The sequence below is a fragment of the Python bivittatus genome, unplaced genomic scaffold (genome assembly GCF_059951505.1).
Source record: "Python bivittatus isolate LINGU-HERP-01145 unplaced genomic scaffold, Pbiv_v1 ctg000350_np1212, whole genome shotgun sequence".
Taxonomy (NCBI): Eukaryota; Metazoa; Chordata; class Lepidosauria; order Squamata; family Pythonidae; genus Python; species Python bivittatus.
In genome coordinates this window covers 23287285-23312856 of record NW_028277074.1, presented here as the reverse complement: position 1 = coordinate 23312856, position 25572 = coordinate 23287285, and the positions used below count along the sequence as shown (strand labels likewise).

The 25572-nt window shown below is 37.6% G+C and overlaps 1 protein-coding gene across 1 annotated transcript in view; it reads left to right on the top strand.

Moving 5' to 3' along the window:
* HSF2BP (heat shock transcription factor 2 binding protein) overlaps positions 1-25572 on the top strand; it is a 124102-nt gene that overhangs the window by 84590 nt on the left and 13940 nt on the right. The gene's annotated exons all lie outside the window — the stretch shown is intronic.

Genomic DNA, 25572 nt, shown 5'->3' with positions numbered 1-25572 from the left:
GAAATGCACCAGAACAGATATGTATTGTTTATTAAGTTTTTTATTTGCCTTTTTCTTTTTTTTTTGCTTACTTGTCTGGGACTTCATATGTCCAAACTTTAAAAAAAAACCAAAGAATAATTATGACCAGGAAGCTTATTGAAGATCAAATGTGCCATGTGAAATATGATTACCAGTTACTTAGACGATTTATTAAACCCCCTTATTCAACTCCAGGTCTCAACAATACTTAGTTTTTCATCAGGAGCTGTTTACTATTGGCTGTGTTTACATGATACTTTCATTATGGTTAGCCAAACCATTGCTTGTTAACCCAATTTTCTGCATGTATACAACATGTTGAAATTTAGTATCTCTGCTGTTTCCCTTTCCTGGGCAGGGAATAAGACTGATAGTGATGTATTGAATTATGTCCATTCAACCTTGCTGAATTCTGGTTTCAGATCTTATGCTGACAGTATGTAGTGCTGACCTGAAATCTGTAAGTTTGTAATTTCAGAGTAGTCAGAAGTTTTACTTTCCAGACCCTTCATCTAGCAAGAGATTAATCTTAGTTAGAAGCAAGGAAGGAGGTGCCCCCTTGGTAACCTTGATGTTATAACTCTGAAAGGCAGAGACTAAAAAAAGCACACATTTCATAAAAAATAGGCGTCACATCGCCATAATGTATGAAAGTGATCTAGTGATTTGAATCTAAAAATCAACTGGAAAACCAGTTCTGTAGAAAGAATGTCCCTACTCACTGGAGAAAGGGAACACCAAAAGAAGGCTGGTTAAATGACATGATAAAAATTACTTGAGTCAGCCTGATAAGGGTAAGTTACATGGTATCAATTTATATAGCCTTAACTAGTCAGTGAGGAATTACTAAGTTACTCAACACTTCATTGAGATGTAGGTGAATAATTAACAGGAATAATACATGTATTTAATTTTTAAAAATAGGTCTTCTGAGACCCTAATGTGATTTTAGTTAGTAAGAGAAGTTAATAATAGCAAAAAATAAGAATTGTCATATTGCAGGCTGTCCTGTTTCTCCACCTCTACTCCCATTTATGTGGCCAATGGTATATTAGTCTTTTCTTGATGCCTCAAAAATAACACTACCCATACTCATCTGGCACTGACAGTTTTATTTTTGAGGCATCAAGAAAACTCCACCCTGTTCTAATGTTTAATATTCCTTTAATTTGTTTAATTTTTTTATTTTATCTAATATTGTACGGCATTTTTCCTCTGTTGTTGTGTTTTGTGGAGCCCTTGGGGTTCTCTGAGCTTGGTTCTTATCTTGCAAATGTTTCATTATCCAGCTAGGTAACATCTTCAATGCTAAAATGGGATGGGGTTTGCTCTCTATTTATATACTGTGGCCTGCCTTGCCAGTGCTGGTGGGGGTGGGGGTTTTGTTTTGCTCCTCTGGTAGTTCCTTGATTAGCATATATTTGCTGCTTGATTGTGTGCCTGGTGGTAATCAAGCTGGTGGTAAGTAGCTTCAAGGACTTTGTAAACTGAAAGGGACTGTAACTATTAATTGTAAATAAACAACCACATAAATGAATAAAGAAAGGTAAGTGAACATTAAACAGACTAATACTAAACCAATGACCTCACATAAAACTGTTTCCACCATGTCTCTTGACTTACTACAACAATTATGATCCTATGTTTATAAAGATTATGCTATTTTTTAAAATGAGCAATATTGTAATGTGTAGACTTGATGGTCACAATGACATAACAGTTTGTTAGGTGAATTTCTGTCATCTAAATATCATACATTCATGAGTTGCAATAATCGGCTATACATCAATTTGATGTATACTCAAATTTGGTATGTAACACCAGTCAGATGAAATTTTTTTAAAAAAAAACTAATGAAGGTTAAGCTTAAGGATAAGCTTAATGTTTAAAAGTATGTTCCCAACATTAAAATGGAAGTTTGTAGATGTGAAGTTTCATTCCTGATATGATTTGAAGCATTTGGGAATAGTTTGCTTCATTGGACAAAACTCTCTGTCAGGAAATACTATGAAACATAACAAACATATCAGAACTGGGATGACTTCTGCCACTCAGGTGAATTGTTTCTTGAATTGCAGGCTAAGGTTCAAACCATTCTGGAGTTTTAAGGCATGTAGTGACAGGCAGTATGTATTTATATTAGGCAGCTTTGATGTCTATTCTACTCTTGGCTTCAAGTTGTGTGTGCCACTGGCTTGATGGCTAACAGCCATGTAGAACTAGCTCATATGACATAAGCAGAGCCATAATATGATTTTTTTTAACAAAATAGTTAATGTGTGAAATATGCCTACATGCATGGACACAAAGGTGGAAGTGGGTAGGAAAGAGAAGAGGCTCTTTGGTGACCAAAAAATGATTAGTAGGAGAAATTGGCTTCAGGAGGAAAAATGGAAAAAAGATCCAAAGGCATAACAGTAGTGATAACTCTCTGGCTCAGGCTTGTCTGCATTCTATTTCAGACAAGGTATTTGTATTTCAGAGTGATCAGCTCATCTGATCACTCAGGCAGACTTTTGTGGGAGATTGTTTGATGTAGGTATATGGGTCTTTTATTTCTCTGGCAAGCCTACTGATCTCTCAGGAGCCTGATAATCCTTTGAAATGATTTCAAAGATGCTGCCTCCAGAAACCTGCATCTGCGGAACCTGCATATGAGAGTAATTTGCATGCAGTCAGTGAAAAACATGATACAGATAGTCCTCATTTAACAACCATCTATTTAGTGACTGTTAGAAGTTACAGCAGTGCTGAACAAAGAGGCTTACAACCAGTCCTCGCACTTACAATCGTTGCAGCACCCCTGCAGTCATGTGATTGCGATCCAGGCATTTGGCAATCAGCTCATAGGACACTTGCAGCATCCTGGGGTCATGTGATTGCCATTTGCAACCTTCCCAGCCAGCTTCCAGCAAACAAAATCAATGAGGAACTGCATGATTTGCTTAACGACCACGTGATTCACTTAACGGCTGTGGTGATTCACTTAATGACTGCTGCAAAAAAGGCCATAAAATCAAGTGTGACTTGCTTAACAACCACCCCACTTAACAATGAATTTTCCAGTCCCTATTGTGGTCGTTAAGTGAGAACTACCTGTAAAAACGAACCTGCCTATAGAAACAGCCAGCCTACTAAAAGAGAAGGCCAAGTATTCTATTATGTAAAGTGGGAAGAAAAATGAAACATAAGTGAGTTTGAGGTAGCATTGCTAGTTTCAGCAGTTGCAGTAGTTATGTAGTTGGTATGGCTTCTGGCTTTCTTAAGTAAATATTACATACCTTGGACTTCTTGAGTTTGTTTATGGTTCTATCTGCAAGGCCAAGTTGCACCATCATGAGTATAGGTCATCAGCTGTTTCTGGAGTGCAGGAATCAACATTGTTACCCTCAATTAACCCCTAGGCCACATAGTTTGTAGCCTGCATGTATGTGCATTTTGTATTTGTATACATAAATCTGTATATATAAATTTAACTTTGTGTGCATATTTTATATGTATATACATTTAAACTATATGTGTCTAATAAGATCCATCCACAGAAAGAATAGCAATTGACAATTATTTCCTGGCACACAGGAATTGGCTATTGAGAGACTAGCTGGCATTTTGAGCTAAACATCTGACAAATTGCTGCCAAAATATCCCAATTTGGACAGAATTTTCTTAAACCATTTTAGTGTCCAGCAGGCATCAGCATGAGACAGGAGCAGCATAAGGGTGTGATGCAGAATTTAAGGAAGAGTGATTCATTTCTGCCTGTGGCATAACATCTGATGCTGCAGTAATCCATATGACAACTAGATGGCAATTTCCATGGAGTTGTTTCATAGGACTGGGAAATCAGTAGTTCTGTTAGAAAAAGTATAGAGTAAAAAATAAAAAATGAAGACCAAATAATAAATAAAATAGGGCTTGTACCCCCAACTCCTCCTACCACATGTTCAGAAGAGGGTGGTTGGTTTTCCCACTGGTAGCGATGCTAGGTGGGAGGGAATGGGAAGGCAGGTAATCCACCAGTCACTGCCCTACCCCTCATTACACTGTGTGAGGGAGCGACACTGCTTGGCCTCATTGCTGAGGCATGGTAAGGGTAGGTCGTGATGGATAGCACAATTTATGTTAACATATTTTCCTCTTGACTTAATGACAGAAGGAAAACACATTCATGTGGCTATGAGGAAGAGCCTTTAGAGTAGTAGAGATAAAAGTATGTTACTTGTAGTGATAAGCACAATAATGGCTTTGGATGGGTCACAGAAGAGAGGTAGGTCATAGTCTACAAGGAAAGGCAGAGGAAATCTCAAATTACAGTTGCCTCATTGGAAAACATGACATGGGGCTGGGTTATTTGGGGGATTCCTTTTCCCAGTCACATCTACCCATCCCATCAGGTCTGGCAGGAAAGGCATGTTGCAGGTCCTGTCTCTGAAGGAATATCATTTGACGGGACCTAGGAGGAGAATCTTTTCTGCCGTAACACCTGCCCTTTGGAATATCATTCCTCCTGAAGCTAGATTGGCTCTGCCCTTGCTGGCCTTCCAGAAGGGCCTGAAGACCAAGCTTTGCCATCTGGCATGGGAATCTGGGAACGAGGGTATGGAGCCTGTATAGTGGCTGTGTTACTAGAAAACTAAGTGCACTCCCCCATGGATTATGGGTTTTTAAAAATTATTTTTGTGTTATTTTTTGGTTATTTTGTTGTTGTTTTTTTAGTTTTTTCACCATATGCCAATCAGGGTCACATATGTGAGATGAACAACAAAAAACATTCATTCAGTCTTCCTAATAGAAATGTTACTGTTGCTTGAATACTTTCTCCTCACTGCCAGGTACAATCCAGAGTGCTTCCAGATAAGACTTTTATCATACAATTGCCCTGCCCCATTCATTGGATTTTAGTGAGGAGGACACAAAAATGTTTATCTTCTACTTCTTGCCTTTTCATGTTTTCCTATCACTACTTCTATTTTTTTCTTTTTAAAAATCCATTGGGGAGGGGGAGCTGGAATGCATTCTTTCACTCTTGACTGGTAAAGTTAGTGACTTTCGTGTGGAAGTATCCCGGGCTTACTTAATAGCTGTTAGAACCAGCTTATGCTGATGACCAAGAGAGGAGTCTTCAGATCAAATGAGTATATGTGTAAACATTTTATACATTTGAAAGCAAACGTATTGCTGAAATTCATATGCTGCATTTTGGGGTGTGGTGGGGCAGTCAGTACTGTTACCCCAAAAATAAGTTTGAGGGAGAACTGGGCAGGTTCTGCACTTTCATCCCTTTATTTTCTGAATAGTATAAAAACAATAATAATTAAAACTGGCTAATCTGGAGGAAAATCCATTATTGAGCAGTATCATCAACAGGATCAGCCAAAATTGTACAAAAGTGTACAACTTGAAAAGTTTTCAAGTTCTCTGAAACTGTTTACAAAATGAAACATTACAAAAAAGTAGGATGCAGAAAAAAGTCACCATCAATTCCAGAAATTAAGCCAAATATTTCAACTGTGGGATGTAAGCTAAAATCCATCTGAAGCTGGGAGTTACCAGTTCAGTGTGTCTGCCAGAGGCAGGTGCTGCCAGGATCAAGTTACTTTACATTCAGAATTCACAAAAGCAGCTTGTCTCCAATATGTCTCCTTAAGATTTTTGAAAGAAAATATTATTGTATCTTTGTTCTGCTTTCATGCCTCCCTATGCTATGTAATGTATGGCATGGACTGATTGACATATTCCCCAATGATCTTTGTTTAGCAGAGTGTGCCAACAGTTATCTTGGAAAAGAAGGCATGTTAACAAGCATTTTCCCATTACAGCAAATAAGAAATCAATGCTAAGTCTTTGGGGAAGAACTAGGAGTGTTAGTTTCTGCAACATCGTAATGCAACATGATTTGCCACTGAAACCACAACTGGAAAATATTTCAAAAGAATTCTGACAGATGAAGACAGCAATCTTGGGTGTGGTCCTGTCAGAAAGCTTTGTAAAATGATCATTTATACTGCCCCTGCCATGTCCATTGTGCAGTTTGATAAAGCACATCTTACAGTGTATTCTGAAAACAGCGGACTCACTGAAAGAATTCATCTATCAATATCTTGGTTATAATTATATTGTCTTCTGTCAAACATTTAAGTGCTCAGAATGTAGCTTTCTTCATGCAAATGTCTCTAAAGAAAACACAAAACTCTTTCCATGACACTTTGCAGGAAAGAATGTGAACAATGTACTAATACATTACTAAGGGTCAGAGTTGTATAACACAGTGGCTAGAATAGTTTTTCCCAATGTGGAATTTTTCAGATATTGGGACCATGACACCTGGACCCTTTGAATTGTAAGCCTCCCAATACATTTGGAGGTCACCAGATTGCGGAAGGTTGGGATAGAATGTTGAACATCTCTGTGAAGACCCATATTTACAGGACAGTTCTGCTATGAAAGTTGATTGAATAACTTTGCACCACCTACTGTCTAAGTCCATCACCTCCTTGTCTTACTTCACTAGATGGCTGTCAAGATTTAAAAGTGGCAGGAGGAGGAATACATGTGTTATCATGGGATCTTTGGAAAATAAATATAAGGACATACATTTTTATATGATTAGACATTATGCAGAAGCGAACAATGTGTGGCCCTGCAGATGTATTGGAATACAGTATACTTCACAGAGATAATTCTGTCTGGGGCTGGTGGGAACTGGGGCTCAGCAAAAGAAGATTGCCATGGGTTGCCCAAACCTGATTTAGATCTTATAGTCCAGAAATTCATAACAAATGTCTCATTCACATCAGCATTTTCTTCTGTATTTCAGAGTAGTACATTGTGTATGTGTGTGCAGTGTCTCCCCAGAAACTAATGTGTGTTTGTGTGTGTGTCTAATCAGGTTCTTTGCATGTGTGTTCTTTGTCTTTGTCAGGGAAGATCTAAATAGGATGGGTGCATATACATTCTCTTTGCAAGTATATCTCTGCTCTCCCCTTGTGTTGCATCCGTGGGTGTTCGTGTGTATATGAGCCTGGAAAACGGGCCACATATGCCCCATCATGGGTCACATGGCCTGGAGGGAATGTGGCTCATGATGAATGAGTCAGCAGCATTCTGAGCTCCTGCCCAATTCTCTCTTCTATACAGATGCATTGTGGGGACTTTTTCTGTTCCCCCTCCCCTACAGCCCCCAGCTGCATCTGGCCAATTTTCAGACTCAAATTTTCTTTTGAGGGCTTCTCCCACCACACTAAATCTGGTTTTGTTCCATTCTGTTTTTAGATAATTATCCTGCTGATAGGTAGAAAGACAGAGTTCCAATCCCCCTTATATAATTTCTTTCCAATATTTTGTTGGGTTGAAAAAAATAAAAAATTGATTTAGAGTGTATAAGAATGCCAATACAGCACCTATCTGTAACTCTATAAGGCTGCATTTTTTTCCTGGGATTGTATGGCTGCACCACTCAAGAGGAACTATAATCTTTAAAAATAGGGGTTAAAACAATTGCTGTTATATGGGGTGTTATGGGGGCAGGTTATCCCAATCTGACACACCCATACTGGTATAGTGTTTCAACACTGCCAACATTTCAAACTGCACACACATATACACGCAGACCAATCTGCATGAGGGGGGAAGACAGGTCCAGGCATACAGTATGTTAGTTAAAAGATCTGAGTCAGCTGGTACAACCTTGTCAGCTTTTGAAAGGTACTGTGATTTTGTGTCATGTGCAAGCAGCAAAACCTAAAAGCAATAGTTAAATAAGAATGGGTGAAATCTTGTAACATCTAATGCAAACATGAAAACTTGCAAGATTGGGTTATCTTGTGATATTTAATTATTATTTCATAATGAAATTATTTTATATATATATATAAATGGGGGTTTAGTGCACACCCTCTTGTGTATCACAGGTAATGTGTTATCAACACCTGGCCTACAACAATGCAACTGCAACCGTGGTGTGAGATCAGGTCTTTCTCTGAAGATTGTTCTATAACCAGGATGCTGCTACTGCATAGATCCTCCCCTGTGATTACCTGTTTTCGTGGTATATATTTTACAGTATACAGAGAGTAGTTTTTCAGACAGATTTATCCCAAGCCATTTAAGAAATAGATTGTGAACCAGTGTAGTTGATGAAATTTAGGTGCACTGAACATTGTGCCAGTTAATTATCCAAGTACAGTTTTCAAAACATAAAAAATCACTCCATATACAGTACAGTGCATTGAAATAGAACAATATATCTTTATATCTACCTCACAAGGACATGTATAAAGAACAATTTATGTTTCAACATCCTGAATTGAAGGAGTTGCATGAATTAAAGCTAAATGCAATCAGTTTGGAATTGCTCATATTTTTCTATTTCCTGGTCTATTTATAATAGAGATTATAATGCATTGTGACCGTGGACTGTCTCCATATATTGTATATTAATATGTAGATCTAGCTTAATTGGTAAAATATTTATTTGGTTGAATGCTTGATAACCTGCTTTTCAGTAATTGAGCAAAAGGCATCTGAGAATTAAAATAAAGAATATAAAAAGCAATTCTTTATGTAAATATATATCCCACTCATCTATTATAAGTCACTATTCTTATGATTGCTAACAGCAGATCATCATCATCATCTTTATCCTTGAAAACTTTATTTTTCAAATCTTTATTGCTGACATTCTTGTAGTTGCCTCCTTGAATTTTGACATCTGGGCTCATCTTACATCTTGATGTGTTTGCCCTTCCTTAACATTAGACTAAGTCTTTGCAGGTCCTTTCTTCCTCAGCACTATTAAAGGAAGATACTGTGCACTACAACTTCCAGCAGCCAGTCAGCAAAGCCAATTGTTAAGATTGCCTCAGTTGTTAAGGAGTGGAATGGGACTGGACAAAATGGAGTCCATGGCCTAAAAAAATTAATAAGGTGCCTGTGTTAAAAACTGCTAACTTCTAATGTTAACTTTGTTTCTAGGAATGTCTCTAGGTTCCATATGGGCCCTCTAAGCACTTTTAGAAAACAAAAATGGTGAGTGGAAGCAATCTATTGCTTTGCTTGGACGTATGTCCACCTACCTAGAAAAATGAAGGAAAATAAGAGATAGTAGAGCACATCCTTGGATTGCTAGAGAAGATAGCAAAAAGCAACTTCATCAGTTTGCTGTCTGGTAAATGAATGCTTAGTGACTGACCAGGATCATCATGGCAGCTATTTTGAAAATGGATAGACTCCCTATAGCAGCCATTTTGTGATGTTGCCTATTCTCAAAATTCCTCATATATCCAGTTGGTTAAAAAATGTTACCTATCGTCAATGTAGGATTAAGTCTTGTCATCTGAAGTCAGAAACTTCATTTCCTATCATTCTGAGGTCATGTAAATTAGTGCTGAAGAGTGACATTGGGAGATTTCTGCTAAATTATATTCTGAATACAGATCCCACACTGAAACAAGAGGTTAGATGTAGAAGATTTCAATACTAGATAATGCTTCACCTCACCATTATTATTTTTACCTTCCACTTGCCAAAGGATGTCCTTTGACAAGTTTCACAAAAAAATCTATGGACTATTTAGAATATCTTTGCTATATTATGAATGGCATCACTAGTACTATTTACTGGCAATACAGAAATAATGTTTTTCAGCTGTAGAGAAAGTGTAGTTAATTTTGCAATGGCCAGTATTTTCAAGCAAGTTCCAAATATTGGATACTTAAAAACAGACATTGTACCCCCTTTCTGATGACTTGTTAAGAAGATATCATAAGCAGATTACATACAAACAGAAACAACCCCAGAACACATTAATGCCAAGTCCAGGTTCCAAAGAAACAGTGAAACTGTACATTTCCAATCAAACTAAATTATATTTTCAAAACTTATGAAACTTGGCAAGACAAGAGGAGGGCTTTCATTAGCAATTTTTTTGTCTTGTGTGTGCACTTTTACTGGGGGAAGATGGTTTGGGAAGAACGCAATATAGTGTTTAATTTGTCATATTCCTTTTTTTAGTTTTCATTTCTTCAGAAAACCTGGGAAAGATGGAATAGCTGACAGTGGCTATTGTTAGTAACTTAAGTGCATGCTGCTTGAAAGTATCCTTTGTCTTATTATCTGTTTCTCTCAGATCCTTTTCCAAATTCAGAATTGTTCCAAATAATTCTCTGCTGCCATCACTAGTTGGAAAGAGGGGCTAACCTAATCTAAGAAAAACAACCCTAGTCATGATGGTATAGTAATGTTTTCTTTGTTACATTCCTGACTACTCATCCAAGAATCCAGGGTTCAGTTCATTCACAGTAATAAAAAATGGCCAAATTCAATACAGCCTCAATTGTTTAATGAAAATGTATCAATGGAGGAAACAAAACATTGTCAAATTTAACAGTGGTCTATTTAAGTTTACAGAACTAAGAATGAGTCAGTTTCGGGCTCCTTATATGATTAATAAGCTAAAGGAAGACCATTTCCTGGCATTAAAGATGGTTAATTATAAACCTAAAGGACAGACTACCATTTCTTCACTTGATTGTTGAGAAAAATTGTGTCCACTGGCTGTAACCACTGAGCTAATAGGATTTAACCCAAAGAAGGCATATTAACAGTCAACACTATTCTAGTTAGTTCCCAACTCAATATTGGAGAAGGGCTGAGAGGTTTATCATTAGATAGATGACATTGTCAAGTGATAGACTAATAACCAGGAGGGAAGGAGGGTCATTAAAAAAAGACTGTCTCCTGAGTCCAGGAGTGAGAAGATGGAAAAGAAGAACAGGCTGTTATATAACTTTCTGTTTGGGCGTGGGGTAGGGTGTGGGTTGCCAGCCTGCTATCTGGGGGGAAACTTCCAGGTCAGGTGTATGATTATGTGAAACCATGATGATTTTTGTCCAGTGCTTCCTTGTGATACAGTATGTAAACAGTATAGATGGTCTATACTTATCATTTGTTGTATAAGAAAACAGATACTTAATCAAATAGAAAGATTCAGGCTGGGTTCACATATCACGGATTTAGTTTTGCTTGGTTTTAGCTTAGCATATTGTATGAATCATCCAATGAAAGTTATAAATCCATAACTTTCACATTAAGCCATAAGAATAAACCTTATGTAAGCCATACATGTTGGTTCATGCAAATTATACAGTCAGCCATTATGACAGTTGACAAATCATGGCTAATGAAATTATGTCCTAATGCAGTCTGTGAACCTATTCAAAAAGAATGGTTACAGATGCATGGCAGTCCATTTCGTTTTTTATCTGTATCTTCATTGGGTTCAATAGCCTGAACTAATAAGATTTGATATTGATAATCTGAAATGAAATTGAGAATATGATCTAGATTTGTGAGATTCTGCAACAGCCTTATAACGATAACCTACAATATCTACAGTCAAAAATTGTCAAAGAAAACAAGCTACCATTTTAGAGCATGCTGCCTTTGCTGTTAGATAGATAGATAGATAGATAGATAGATAGATAGATAGATAGATAGATAGATAGATAGATAGATAGGTAGGTAGGTAGGTAGGCAGGCAGGCAGGCAGGCAGGCAGGCAGGCAGGCAGGCAGGCAGGCAGGCAGGCAGGCAGGCAAGGCTAACTTGGTCTTTGTGCAGTGTCAGAGTTTCTTATTTTAAGAAATCAGTTTGTTCCATATGTTCAATGGAAGGTTCATTGCAAATGTGAGAGGGTACTAACATATTTTTTAAAAATAATTTTTATTAAAAGATTTTACAAAGGTTTAAAAAACTACTGGAACATAGAAGAAATAGGAAAAAAAGATTATGAAGGGTAAAAGGAAAAAAAAAGAATAACAAAAAGCATGAAAAAGAAAAATACCTAAAGAAGTTACTTTCAATCTTCTTTGCAGCAGTTACAAACATAATAATTACCATCTCCACCCTTCCATATTGCATATCATAATTCCCTTCTTCCTATAAACAAACCTTTTTAATTGATAAATCCTGAAATCAGCAGTTCATTTTTATCCATTTTCAGCAAAAGGCTATAAAGGGTTTCTAGTCTTTTATAAAAGTAATTGTTGTTCCCTCCTTGATCAAACAAGTCAATTTAGCCATTTCTGCAAACTCAGCCATCTTCACAATCCATTCCTCCATTACTGGTGTTTCTGTAGTCTTCCATCTTTGTGCATATAATAACCTCGCTGCACTTATTATAAGTAAAACCAATCATCTGTGAGCCTTTTCTAGATGAGTGTCCATAAGTCCTAATAAGAAAAGTTGTGGTTTCACCTGAACCTTAATTTTTATAACTCTCTGTTTCACCAAATGTATTTGTATCCAATATCTTTTCTCTATTTCACAAGTCCACTATTCATGTTAAATGTCCGTTCATATTTATTACATTTCCAGCAGTGATTAGAAGTACCTTTATACATCTTAGACAATTTCTCTGGCATCATATACCAACAATACATCATTTTAAACAAGTATTCTTTTAAATTATAATGTGAATTTCGGGCCTTTTAACCACATTCTCTCCCACTCATCCATCTGAATATTGTAACCAAAATTCTTGGCACATTTTACCATAAATTCTTTAATCTACTCTTCCTCTGGTACTTACGTATTTTAACCACTTGACTTGTTAAGTTAATTTATTTATATGTGTCTGCTTGCCCCCTTTGCTTTTTGACTAGGTGTACTCGTTGACCTGGCATCATGTTTTCTGCATGGCTGTGTATTGTGGAATGTTTAACTGGAATTTTGCAGTAAACTGCACATTCCTATTGACCTGAATGAGGAAGAATTCTAATGGCTGTGAATATGTTTTATGTGTAATTTGAACAAGAATGAGCTAACATTAAGCTCTAAGGTAGATTGCTCACTCAACCACTTCTTCATGGCGAACTTCACTTTTCTGAAAATCAAGAAAATCAAAATTAGGGTATATGCTAAAATCTGCGTTTAGGGCATCCCATTTCCCCTTATTTTTGATCTTATGCATTTAATAGGGCAGATTTTCCAAAGTTTGAGATTAAGGAAACCTCCACCTATTGAATTTCTGCTTGTCTGTGCAGCTGTTAAGGGCACAGGAACCTTGCCAGAAAAAAACTGGTGACTCTTAGATATCCAGACTGAAAGAATCCAAAACAGATGGATACATACAGCTGTTCAGCCAGAAAACACCCTATTCTTACGGTGACACCAACATAGCATCAGCTAACCATTCACCATGACTACCTAAAAAGATCAGCAACAAGAAATATGGGTATTCACACAACAGCTGCAGAAATTGACTTATCCTTTAATCTAGAAAAGGATGATTTAGTGCTCTTTGCTAACATGAGGACCAATTGTACTAAGAATTTTGGAATTCGCTTTTTTTTTTTAATTTAAGAGGAACATGCTCCCTGTGCAGTGTCTAAGAAGTCCCCAGATGTTAGTTATAGATGTACTTTATGAAGCTGAGCGTAATTAATTTCAATATAGCAATGTAGAGAGTGCCCTCTCTGCATATATGCTCTTTTCTGGCCATAATTGGATTGAATGGGTGAATCAGATGCTGCAGTGCATGGAATTCTTTGAAAAATCAGGACAAGGCACGGAGACTAAGGGGAGATGTAAAGAAAGTTTTGTTAGGCTTTCACTAACAAGTACTGCAAATTGGATTCTTATGTATATGTGAAAAGGTCTCTCTCCATATTGAGTTGCTTCCAACCAGCAATATTTTACATTTTCATCAAGTGTGCAAGATTGCTAGTCCTTAATGTTTCTGAATGTAGCAGTTCAGCCAAAATAAGAATATTTCTGAAGTAAAATCCAAGTGATGGTTCCAAATCACCAGTTTTATACTATCTGAAAAGTCAAACCCAGATATGAGATGTATAAATATACAAAAAGATTACAGTGGTACCTCGAATTACGAACGCCTCTGTTAACGAACTTTTCGGGTTACAACCAGCTCCGGCCGCAAAAATTTACCTCGGTTTGCGAACTCCGCCTCGGGGTACGAACCGGATCCGCAGCCATTTTCCCTCCCGTGACACGTGGTCCGCAGCCATTTTTCCGCCCCTGACACGTGGTCCGCGGCCATTTTCCCACCCCTGACGTGGTCCGTGGCCATTTTCCCGCTCCTGACACGTGGTCCGCAGCCATTTTCCGCTCCTGACACGTCCGCAGCCATTTTCCGCTCCTGACACGTGGTCCGCAGCCATTTTCCGCCCGTGACACATGGTTGTAGGGAGGGGGACTCTCCCTCCAAGCAATAGCCGCCTCCCTGTCACGCACGCCAGAACGGATTAACGGTAATTACATTGAACCTTATGGGGAAATTTCCTTCGGATTGCGACCAATTCGGGGTGCGACCAGAGTCACGGAACGAATTAAATTCGTAACCCGAGGTTCCACTGTATAAGTGTTTTGTGCTAAATGCACATGTTGTACTCACATCAAATTCTTCTGATATCCTGTGATCATTTCTGAATAGAGATAGACTTGGATATCAGCATTTTTATTGCTGTGATTAAACATTGGATAGATTCCAGTCAATACACTACATAAACTAATATGTTTCTTCTCTCAGTTAAATGTATCCAGTATGGTATCTGCAGTATTTGCACTTCTGGATCTCTGCACAGTTCTCACACTTCCTTGGACATCCACATGTAGGATCTAGCACTCTATGATCTTTCAGAAAATCCCCCACTTCACCAAATATAAAACTAATTTTGGTTCTAAATGACACTACCATGTTTCTATACAGAACTATGGTAGCATTTGAAACTATTGTATATTGAATGTATTTCTACTTATTTTGCTGCTGGTCACTCATTCTTACTATTTTCAGAGATACTCAAAAGACTGTAGAGCCAAAGCTGATGCAGTGTGAGAGATCTGTGAACAAAATGTGTGTGTGTGCATGCGTGAAATTAAACAGATGGCTAGAAATGTATCTGTCATTTAATATCACAGATTTTCCAAATGCCTGGATTCACACATCATGCTAAGCCAACCACTGCAGATTACTAACAATGGCTGGGTTCATATCATATACTAAACCCAAATCAGATAAACCATATTATGACTTAGCTGATAGGTGAACGTAGTCAGTAAGTTTCCCCTCATGTCCCAATCTGGGAGAGTATAGTATATTCTTCTTCAGTATGGTGCCTTTGAGGTGATTTGTACTACAATCTCTACATACATAGCCATTGCAGGTTGGTTGGGGAGAACAGATGTTTCCAGGGTGAAGAAGGCTGGTACTGAATATGGAAGTCATCCCAACAGTATACTAGTTATATTATCTTTCCCAGCCCCTATATTTGGGGGGGTAAAAAAAAATTACACATATATCTGACCTGCATCAGGCTGAGGAGGGCTGCTGAATGGGACTGCTCTAGCCATTTCCATTTATTTATGTTAGACGGGACTTATGAAACTATTTGTATTGGTACCAAGTTCATTAGATAGCTTCCTATTAATCATTAAAGTAGCAATCATCTCAGATTAACTTTAAAATGTTTGCTTCTGTTAGAAAATGATTAATGAGCTTTCTCTCGGGATAGGAAGTTTCACTCAAGCAACTTTTTCAGCATATGATTTTTCAGTTTAATCTAAATGAACAGAGTCTCTATTGTTTGTTTTCTAAAGTGCTGTTGGTTTTGTTGATCTCAGATTCAGCTTTACACTATCGTACTAACTGAAACAACAGTTCTTCTTCAGTGCAATCAGGTATGATGTCCATTAGACTAAAAATGTCTTTTATACAAAATCAAGGAAATCTTCTTTCACTCACCTAGTACAAAAATGAGCACTTCAAAAGAAATCTACAGTATCTGTTGTATATAATAAATACTGAAGGTAAACAGATGCCATAGAGACAAAAACTCGGTATGCTTTTAATATCCATGAACCCGAAAAAATTATTAGTAGGATTTTTATATCTCATAACACCAGCCATACAGGGTATGAAAGATCAGTAAACACATTGAAGTAGAAACTAAAGTGTACTCCAGCCTTCCCTTTATTGAATTTCTATTCTACTTCCTCTTTTCCCTTTAACTCATGGAGAAATGAGAATTATATTGCACTGGTCATGGCAAGCAAGCTGAATGTTGCAACCATTCAAATAGACAAAAAACACTATCCAAGAAAGAAGAAAACTGGACAAAAGCATGCTTATTTACTGTCATCACTACCAGAAAGTCAGCTCAGTAGTGTTAGTATTAGATTCTAAATCTGAGATTTCCCCCAACTTGTATTCTGAATATATCTCAACCTGCTTCACTGCCTTCTCTTCAAAGAACTCAAGAAGCTGCAGAGGAAGCTAAGGGGAAATTACCAAGAAGTGATATTAATTGCCCTAATTATTTCTCAATATGACCTATGATCAACCAAAGCTTCAAAAGCCATAAGACCCAGAATATACCCACATCTTTTGGAAGCTATCACCTTCTGTGAGTAGATCACTGTAATAGCTACAGTATCCCACTCTTGCGGAGGTGAGTAACAATCCTGAATACAAATCTCAAAAGAAAATGACTGATTATAACAAGGGAAGTAGTAAAACATCCCATTTTCAAATCATCACCTCACAATCCAATAATTAGACATTTTATAATGTGACATGCTATAATATATATGATGGGCTATTGAGTCAAATCACATGGATTTTTATAGAAATCATAATATCCTGGACCTTTTCTAACCCAACAACATCATTATGAATATTGAGCCTCCCCAGGGTAATCATCCCAAGGGGTCCTCAACATTAAACCCAGGTCCATCTCAATCAGCTCACTTATGAACACTATGGGCAACAAGATACAGTAGACGGTATATTAGCAGAATCTCCAGTTTGCCCTTGTATGTCAAATACAAAACAAATGCTTCGTTTTGTGATCAGAAAACCAATAACGCCAAGGCAATTATCTGACTCTGTATTAAAGAAAAATTAACTTGATCCCACTCCCTGACATTGCTAACTCACAGAACTTACATGCTGTCTCTGTTCTTAAAAGGAATGGCAGAATTCTTACCTTGGTGGCATCATTTTTTTTCATAATTATCTTTATGACAATCCAGAAGTATTGCCTGCATCTTAACATTTATATAACACATTATCAATGACATAACAAATTATTGCCAGTGGTTGATCCTCTACTGTTTAATTCTTCTTTCTGGGAAGAAAGGAGAATCAGGTACAGCCTGGATATTTCCTATGAAAACATTTGTAAAGTTATTTTTTTCCAAGTTACAATTTAATTTATATGTGGGTAGTTTAATGTAATATATAATTAAGTATGTTTCATCCTAACTGTCCAGCTTGCAGTTTTCTTTGTTTTTATCCAATTCTTTTTAACTTTTAAGAAGGGGCAGGTTTGAAATAAAAGTAAATAAACATTTTAAACTGATACATTAGACTGCTGGCTGCAAATTCGTTTGTAGGCAGACAAAAGGTTTTGAAAAAAAGAAAAGGATTGTCAAGGGATATGCCATATCTGGAGTACCAAAATGCAGAATCTGCTTATTCAAAGTTTATCAGGTTCCCTGCTTATAAATAAAAATATCAGCAGTTGCATGGGCTTTGCCTCACTTTCCAAACCATGCAGTTCTAGAAAAATACAGGCTTCCACATCTTCCCAATCTGCCACCTGTCAAACCAGTGGAGGATTTAAGAGAACAAGTGACTGATACTGCTTGCCTTGGTTGGTCTCCAAATAGCTGGTGCGTCCTGAATCTCTGGGCCTTTACGTCATCATTCATCCCCTTATTTCCAGGCCAGCTAGTAACCCAGTGGCCATTCATAATGAATCATTCTGCTAAATACTTGGAGGGGGCAGGGAAGGGTGAATGAATCATTTCAAAATATGCAAAGTCAAATTTTACCCCTTGGTATTTCTGGATATACAAGAGCAATGCACATTTCCATTAGGAGAGTTCATCTTGAAAATCATACATGAATGTTCAGTTTCCTTACATGAATTATACGGGAGAGATTGATTTTTCTAACATTTATTTAATTCTTTTTCAAGCTGCACAATGCATGTCAAATTAAATCTGGTTTGGGAGAGTTTTTACTAAATTTTCTTTACTGAGATCTTGTTGCAATGATCTTTTTTAGCACCCATTTCCATTTGGATCCATATGGATTGGCATCTTTGAATAAGCTGTATGAGCCTTGAAGAAAAGACAATAAGCGCAGTTTGAATTTCAGAGGCTTTTGCAGAAAATAGGATGGTTTGAAGATTAAGATTACTTAAACGACATGTGCAGATTAAGAATTGTCAATGAAAACAAACATCTGAATCAAACCAAATTAGTATGAAAGCCAAATATGCATTATCACAAAAATAGGACTAAAGATGATTTGCATAAAATTTACATATTTATACACACAAATAGAGACAGATTTAGACATAATTAGTATTATTTAATTAGATATTCAATGCATCTCAGTATAATGGGGAAAACTGTGAACAAGTGAATCATGCACCTGCTTTAAGCTGCTTAGTCCCTTCTCTGTTGATGGATGGCTTCAAGCTTCTCTTTACTTTCAAAGGATTTTTGGTCTTTCAATCAGAATGGACAACCCTTCAGGTAGAGGATATATTAAGGCTCTTGAAACAGGCGATAAACAAGAGATATGTGGTCATCCTACCAATAGAGGATTTTAAAGACAAAAAGTGTGTTGTCCCCTCAGGCTGATTTGAGTTCCCAGTTCATTTTGTTTTACATGCACACCCTATGGGGATGTTTGGCACTTTTTCAGATCAAGCTTGAATTAGCTTCCTGAGGTCTAATTAATAATATTAGCATACCATTCCTCTATTGTTTTTAGGCAAGTATACTAGGATTGCTTCTTTTTAAGCTACGTTAAAAGTTATGACTGAGTAAGGAACTGTGGATATCGTTAAGAGCTAAGCTGCTGTGTCCAGTTCCCACATGTCTTATTGTGGGCTTCAATCATAGATCAGCCAATGCGCTAAGAAGGAGCAGCATAAAGGTTCTTAAATCTTCCTCCCACTACAATTGCTTCATGCTGTTTACAGAGAGAAAGAAACTGAAACATGATCTCCAGTTTTAACTGTTGTGATTTTGGTTCTGCTTTGACTTGTTTCAAGTTAGAATGGCATTGGTAAGTTAATTATTTTGTTTGCCTTCTATGAATACTGAAGCAGAACATTTGCTAAAAATAATGTTTACTATCACAGCTCATTATAACTCTATTTGTAAATTCCTTTTGCTAATTTTCCTTCTTTATCAGCTTTTTTAAGCATTTGTTGTGGGGGGCGGGTGATGAAAGCTGTATCCAACATATCTAGAGGGCACCAATTTGGGAAAGCTTGTTCTAGATTATGCTTGCACAACATGATTTGAAAAAACACAATCACATTGGGAAATACTTTTTACACATTGACCACTTTTCATAATATGTTTGTGGAATCTATTAATTTCCAACAACCAACAGCCAACTTAGATGCTGCATTTGATATTTGTGCCCAGATGTGGTTTGATCATGCGTCACAGGATGATAATTGTTTGTGAGGAGATCTGATCCAGATTGAGGGAGGGAGGTCTGGAGGGAGTTTTACTCTTTAGCTCTTTGCCTCCTTCACAATTGAAATCAACTCTACAGATGTGCATTTCCCAAAACTGCAGAGCACTTGAAAGGGGATCACTCATGGATACTTATGCATTTAAATATTTAAGATTCTTCCATATCACTTTCAATGCGATTGCATCTTAAAGCGGTTTACAGTGAAACTAGTAAAAATTAATACTACATTAACAAAATATAACAAATTAAAACAATGTAAAATAGATGAATCAAAAAGATGGGATGAGAAATGAAAAATAAAATAAAACAATTCATCCAGAACACTCATACAAGGAAGGTGGGGATGAAGAGAGTGTCCCTCCTCAGGTATTAATAGATATACTAGTGGACACCTGAGAGATTTCATGGAGGAGAGAATTCAAGACAGCAGAGAAGACCTACATGTGAGGAATCACACAATGACATTGTTGTATACAAATGCAACAGGATCTCTCTGATTCCTAAGTGATCAATCAGGTCTATAATGGCAAAGGTGTATGTCAAAAACAACAACAACAACAACAAAAACAATCTTGACAGTAAATTGGCAGCCAGTCAGTTGCTAGTGTGTGACATGGTCATGTGCTCCATTTAGCAACCTGGTCATTGTGCCCTGCACCAGTTGCAGCTTCCAGACCAAATGCAAGATTAATTTCACATAAAGCACATTACAGTAGTTGTAATATGTGGGGAACCACTGTAATTAGATTGTCCTTGCCCAACAAAGGGTGCCATTAATGTGACAACTATGCTGGCAATAAGCAATCCTAGGCAGAGAGGCTACTTAGGTTTTCAATGATAGTGGTGACTCTCAGAGTATTCCCTGACTATATACTTGTTCTTTCTGAGAGAGTACAGTTCCATTTAGAACAGATAGACTATCCAATTCCCAAACTCAGGAAATACCTACCCACAAGGGATGTGATTCAATCTCAGTTTATTGGCTCTTTTCCACCTCATCACTACATCCAGACACTATAAAGTGTCTTTTAAATCTTGACATTATTGAGAAATAGAGCTGAGCATCCTAAGTGGCTTCATGTAGATGATAATTAACATACAGGATTAAATTAAATAGTGCCTTGTGGCAGCCCATGGCATTAATACCAAGGAGCAGAAGCACAGTCACCCAATTCTACTTTCTGAGGCTTTTCCTGCAAATAGCAGTGGAACAACTCCAGCACAATGTTTCCAAATCCCAACTCACAGAGACAGTTCAGGAGAATATCATGGTCAACATTATTGCTACTGAAACATCAAACAGAGTCAATAGAATTGTATTCTCTGTTTTTCCCTTGTAGAAGGTCATCAGGAACATTCAGCCTCATACCAGGTCAAGATAAGCAATGCCTGCAGCTGTACAATAGTATGCAATTCTACTTTGGGTGGGTGGTATTTGGCACAATAATCCTGTGGTTCCAGAGGTCTTTAGTAGAAGGTAGACCACAGCCTGCTTTAAGAAGAGTGGAACCATTCCATTGTGCAAAGATGCATTCACCAGTCCTTGGATCTCCCCAATTCACTTTTTTCAAGAAATTCAATAACAGAAACCAAATAATATTTACTAGTAGCTAAGTTATTAATCTATAGGAAAAGCCTAATTTATTAAGGTTCCAGTACAATGTTCTAGTAGTAATGTTCTAGTATGCCTTTTGTGCACTAGAGGGTGATTTCAGAGTATAAAGGATACAGTAAAAATGTGATGGGTAAGTTGCAAGATGACAGGTTGTGAATAGTTTGCAAGGCATTTATTTTTTGTTTCCTAAAATGCATTATATTTTTGTTTTGTTTCTGAGACTGCCATTATAAATTTTTAGATACTAAGCAAAGCTGTAATATGATCAAAGGAAATGGGCAGGAACTCAGATGCTAAAAGGATTTTCTAAGATTGTGTTTGTTCAGAGGAAACATCTTCCCTTTCTAAAAAAGTCTACATTTCAGAACTGAAGAATCATGCCATGGTGTGAGCAGTAATGGGCATGCTTTGGTATGCCCATGTAACACCTCTGCTTCCAAGCTGCACTGGTCAGTTTGCTTCTGGGTACAAATCAAGTCCTGGTTGTTACCTATAAAGCCCTAGGGCCTGGTTACTTGAGGGACTGCCTGTCTCCCTAGCATCTGCCTGGCCGATTTCATCCTGCAGGGTTGGCACACTTCAGGTCCCTTCAATTAAACACTGTCATCTATTAGGAGCCTGGAAGCGCACCTTCTCTGTAGCAGTGCCTGGACTCTGGAATGAGGCTCCCCCGAAGATCTGGATGGTCCCCACTCTGCTGTTGTTTAGAAGAACCATGAAGACCTGGCTCTTCACTCAGGCTTTAGTGAGGGAGAATGAGACCCCTTGCTTCATTGCACTTGCCATATTTTATCTTTATCTTTTATCTTTTACTGATTTTATTTTAATTTCTGTTTCAGGTTGATTGTTGAGAGCCACCCAGGCTCATTGAGAGTTGGGCTGCATACAAGTTTAATAAATAAATGAATATTTCCAAGCCATAGACAAATGAGTGTTAGCGCAGAACAGAAAAGGCTCATAAATTAATATGAGGGAAGAAGGAGGGAAAACTGAGGGAAAAAGTGAAAGCAGCATTTTCATCTGGTGCTGTTTTCTAGTGTGGACCCAATATCAAATTGGAAAAATGGTCTTACCATTAGGCAGAGTGAGTTGGCTGCTTCAGACAGATAATTTGGGGGGGGGGGAGCTATGGAATAGTAGCAAATAGTTATTAATTATTAGGGCTGTGTGAAGCTTCAATCAGGTGATTCAGTTCAACAAAGCTTCAGCCCAGTCACTTCATCAAAGTAGATTTGTTAATCAAAGCAGGGACCTGCTTCAAAACAACAAAATTATAATTAGTCTTCCAAAGTCCTTTGAACCTTTGGTGGCCTTTCTTTTCCTCTGGGTTTTCTTATAGACAATATTGCAACTTCATTTCCAAATATGGAAACAGCTGAGGGGTCTTGAGTGGTGTGATGGGTCCTCTGAGATTGACATGAGCAGCCAGCCAATGAGATTCATCAGCGATTAAAATCTCTGCCTAACTAAGCTCTTTGGGATGGCAGAGCTAACACTTCTTTGGCTTTCGTTCACTTTCTCAGCTCTCAGCTTCTTTAATGTGGCCAACCATAAGTCTTAACTTGTGCAAATGGGATATTACACTTCTCTGCTGGTCCTACCAACACAACTGAGAGTTCTGCTCAGCACTCAGAGTGTCCTGACCTTACTTTTAAATTCTGCACAAATGAAGCAGGCTTTAAACTCTTCCCAGTAGTGAATGGATGTCACACTAACACTTACAGGCACTGGCCAAAATGTATTGCTCTAAAAATAGTGGTGGGGTGGCAAGGATACACATGCACACAAATGTTGCCACAGGAGATGTTTTACCATGCTTATGCAAGTGTGAGAGCTTTGGGAAAGGAAGAGAACTCTCAAATCAAAGACAATGCTTTGTGTACTATTGTGGGAAAGAATGCAAAGTTGCTACAGACACCAAGGGGGGAGGGCAGGAACAGAAAACAAATTTGGATTGTGCAGAGGTGGCATGGAAAATGGGATTAAAAATTCTTCTCTGTCAACCTGTTCTGCTCAACGTCTAAATTGGCTGCTAATTTTCCTGCAGTAAAATTTAGTTGCTTGATGTGTCTTGATTCCTTGAGAAAGCAATAGATGCTAAGTTCCTGAACTGGAGGGCTTGACAAGTGTGAAAAGTCAAGATCCTCAGTTTATTGCTCATAGTAGATTATTGGCTCCACTCCCTTAAACACATGTTTATCGAGCTCTCTCTGCACCAACCACTGCCACTTGGATCTAGTTGGTGTGGATTTTGGGATTCTAATACCAAAAAAAATAAATTAAAAAATCTTTCAAGTGCACCTTCTTTTTAATTTTTACTGACTTTATTACTGCAAATGTTAAAAGTACTATAAATCAGAAACTCTTACCAATGTCTTCCATATCATCTAGAGATCTATTTGATTATCTACTGTTCACAGTCTTCTAATCTCCTTGCTTCTTCTTTCCAGGAAGCATCAGCTTCACAATTCAACTAACCACGGGTTGATTGATATCTGTGTGGCTGCCCTGTGTGGTAATCCACAGAACTGCAAGCTATAGCCTTCTCCGTAAGAACCTTCTGGGTTGACTCTGCCCATGCAGACTGTCCACTGGAACCTCTTGAACTGGAAGAAGTATAAAGAACTTTATGCTTCTTCCAGTTCTAAAGAACTTGCCTAGGCATTGGGTTTCCTATACGCTACTATTTTTTTTTTTAATCTTACTTGCTTTTCAGTCCTACGTTCTGTCTTGTCTCATACCTCCTAGCCCATCCCAGATTGCTGTCCATGGCCCACCATAATAGTGAAGTTCGTTGTTCTATCTGCCCTGGGAGCTGTTTTATAGAACAAACCAGAAGCAGAAACTACTGTTCGATTTTCTTCAAATGAGCCATAGTAACCATAGTTTATTTTGATCACCAAGCCTCAAACTACAGAAGTCAAGGTCACAGATCTTTCATTCAAATAATTATTCATAATTCTAAATATATTGAAGAATATTTCATTTACTAAGCTCAGGTTCTCATAAAAGATCTGTTTGTTAGTTGTGGCTAATGGATGCAGAAGGATAATTTTTGAGTTTCTAATGTTATTTATGAATGGTCTGAATCAGATATTTGATAGAGTGCTGATTCCACAATTCTTGCTCTTGATGTTCAATAATAGCTGAACAGGAAGCTAATTTAGGATTGGCTGACAATGAGAAGCAGCCTATCAATCAATCCTATTTAAATGAGTAGCTAACAAAGTGGAAGCACATGTCTTATATATTGGATTATTCTTAGCTATCACTGAAGTACTGTATAAGCTTCAGAATTACATAGTTCTCTGGTCTGGTAAAGACAGAAGTGTTCTAGTATAATTAGAATATATAATCAATCCTGTGGAATAACATGTGGGAACACAATGTACATTGGGGAAAAAAATGAAACCAAAAATGGGTAAGCTGTGGCCCTCCTGATATTGGGCTCTTCATATATTTTACCTAAAAATACCATGTTGTTTCTCTGGGGGCTATAAAATGGTGCTTTTGAGAGTATTTGCCATTTGCTCATCAGTATTCTTACAGGTTTGTTTAGTGTCCTAGATTGTGTTTGTTAGCCTGTTGTTTCAGAGAAGGGAACTCCGGTACGTGAAAAGAGGACCAAGCACCTGGAAGAGAAGAGAAAGCAATAGGAAGCTGAAAGTTAGAAGAGGTGATGGTGCAGTTCTGTTCAAAAAAGCTTCCCTAGTGACTTCTGGGGGAAAAAATGGTGGACTAAAGACAGCTCTGTGAAAATGCAGTCGCCAACAGCGACAGAAAAAAGAGCCTGGGAGTGGACCAGCTCTTCATGATTCCTCTCCAGACAAGGAGAGGACTTGGGATTGCCCACAAGCACTCCAGACAGTTGCTCCTTATGAGGAGACCGCAAGACAGTGGTTTCTGGGAGGTGTAGAGCTCTGAGAGACGAGGGAACGCCATCTTAGGCCAAATCATGGTCAGCACCTTTGTGGACACACACTTCATTTTCTAACCATTTTTGGAAATTGCTTGTTAACTGCTTTTTAGCTATTAAGGAACCTTTGGAATGACAATTTTTATAACACTGGGAGAGTTTCCTTCAATCCTGAGTGAAAGAAGTTTTAAATACAAATTTAAGGACTTAATTTTTTTTTTTTTTTTAGAGTAAACAGCAAAAGGGTGATTAGAGCATTGATTTTGGAAAGCCACAAATGGACTAAGGGTCCAGATGGATTTGAAATAAGATTTTGAAATTAATTATAAGTAGCCTTCCTATGGGAAAATGCTGTTATTTTGAATTCTTAAAAAAAAAAAAAAAAAGATAGGATGGGACTTTAAAAATTGGACACTAGAGGGAACCAGAAGGAATTAAAGATTACAATTAAAGGAGAAGAACACTTAAATTTGATTTACTAATACAGAATAGAGCA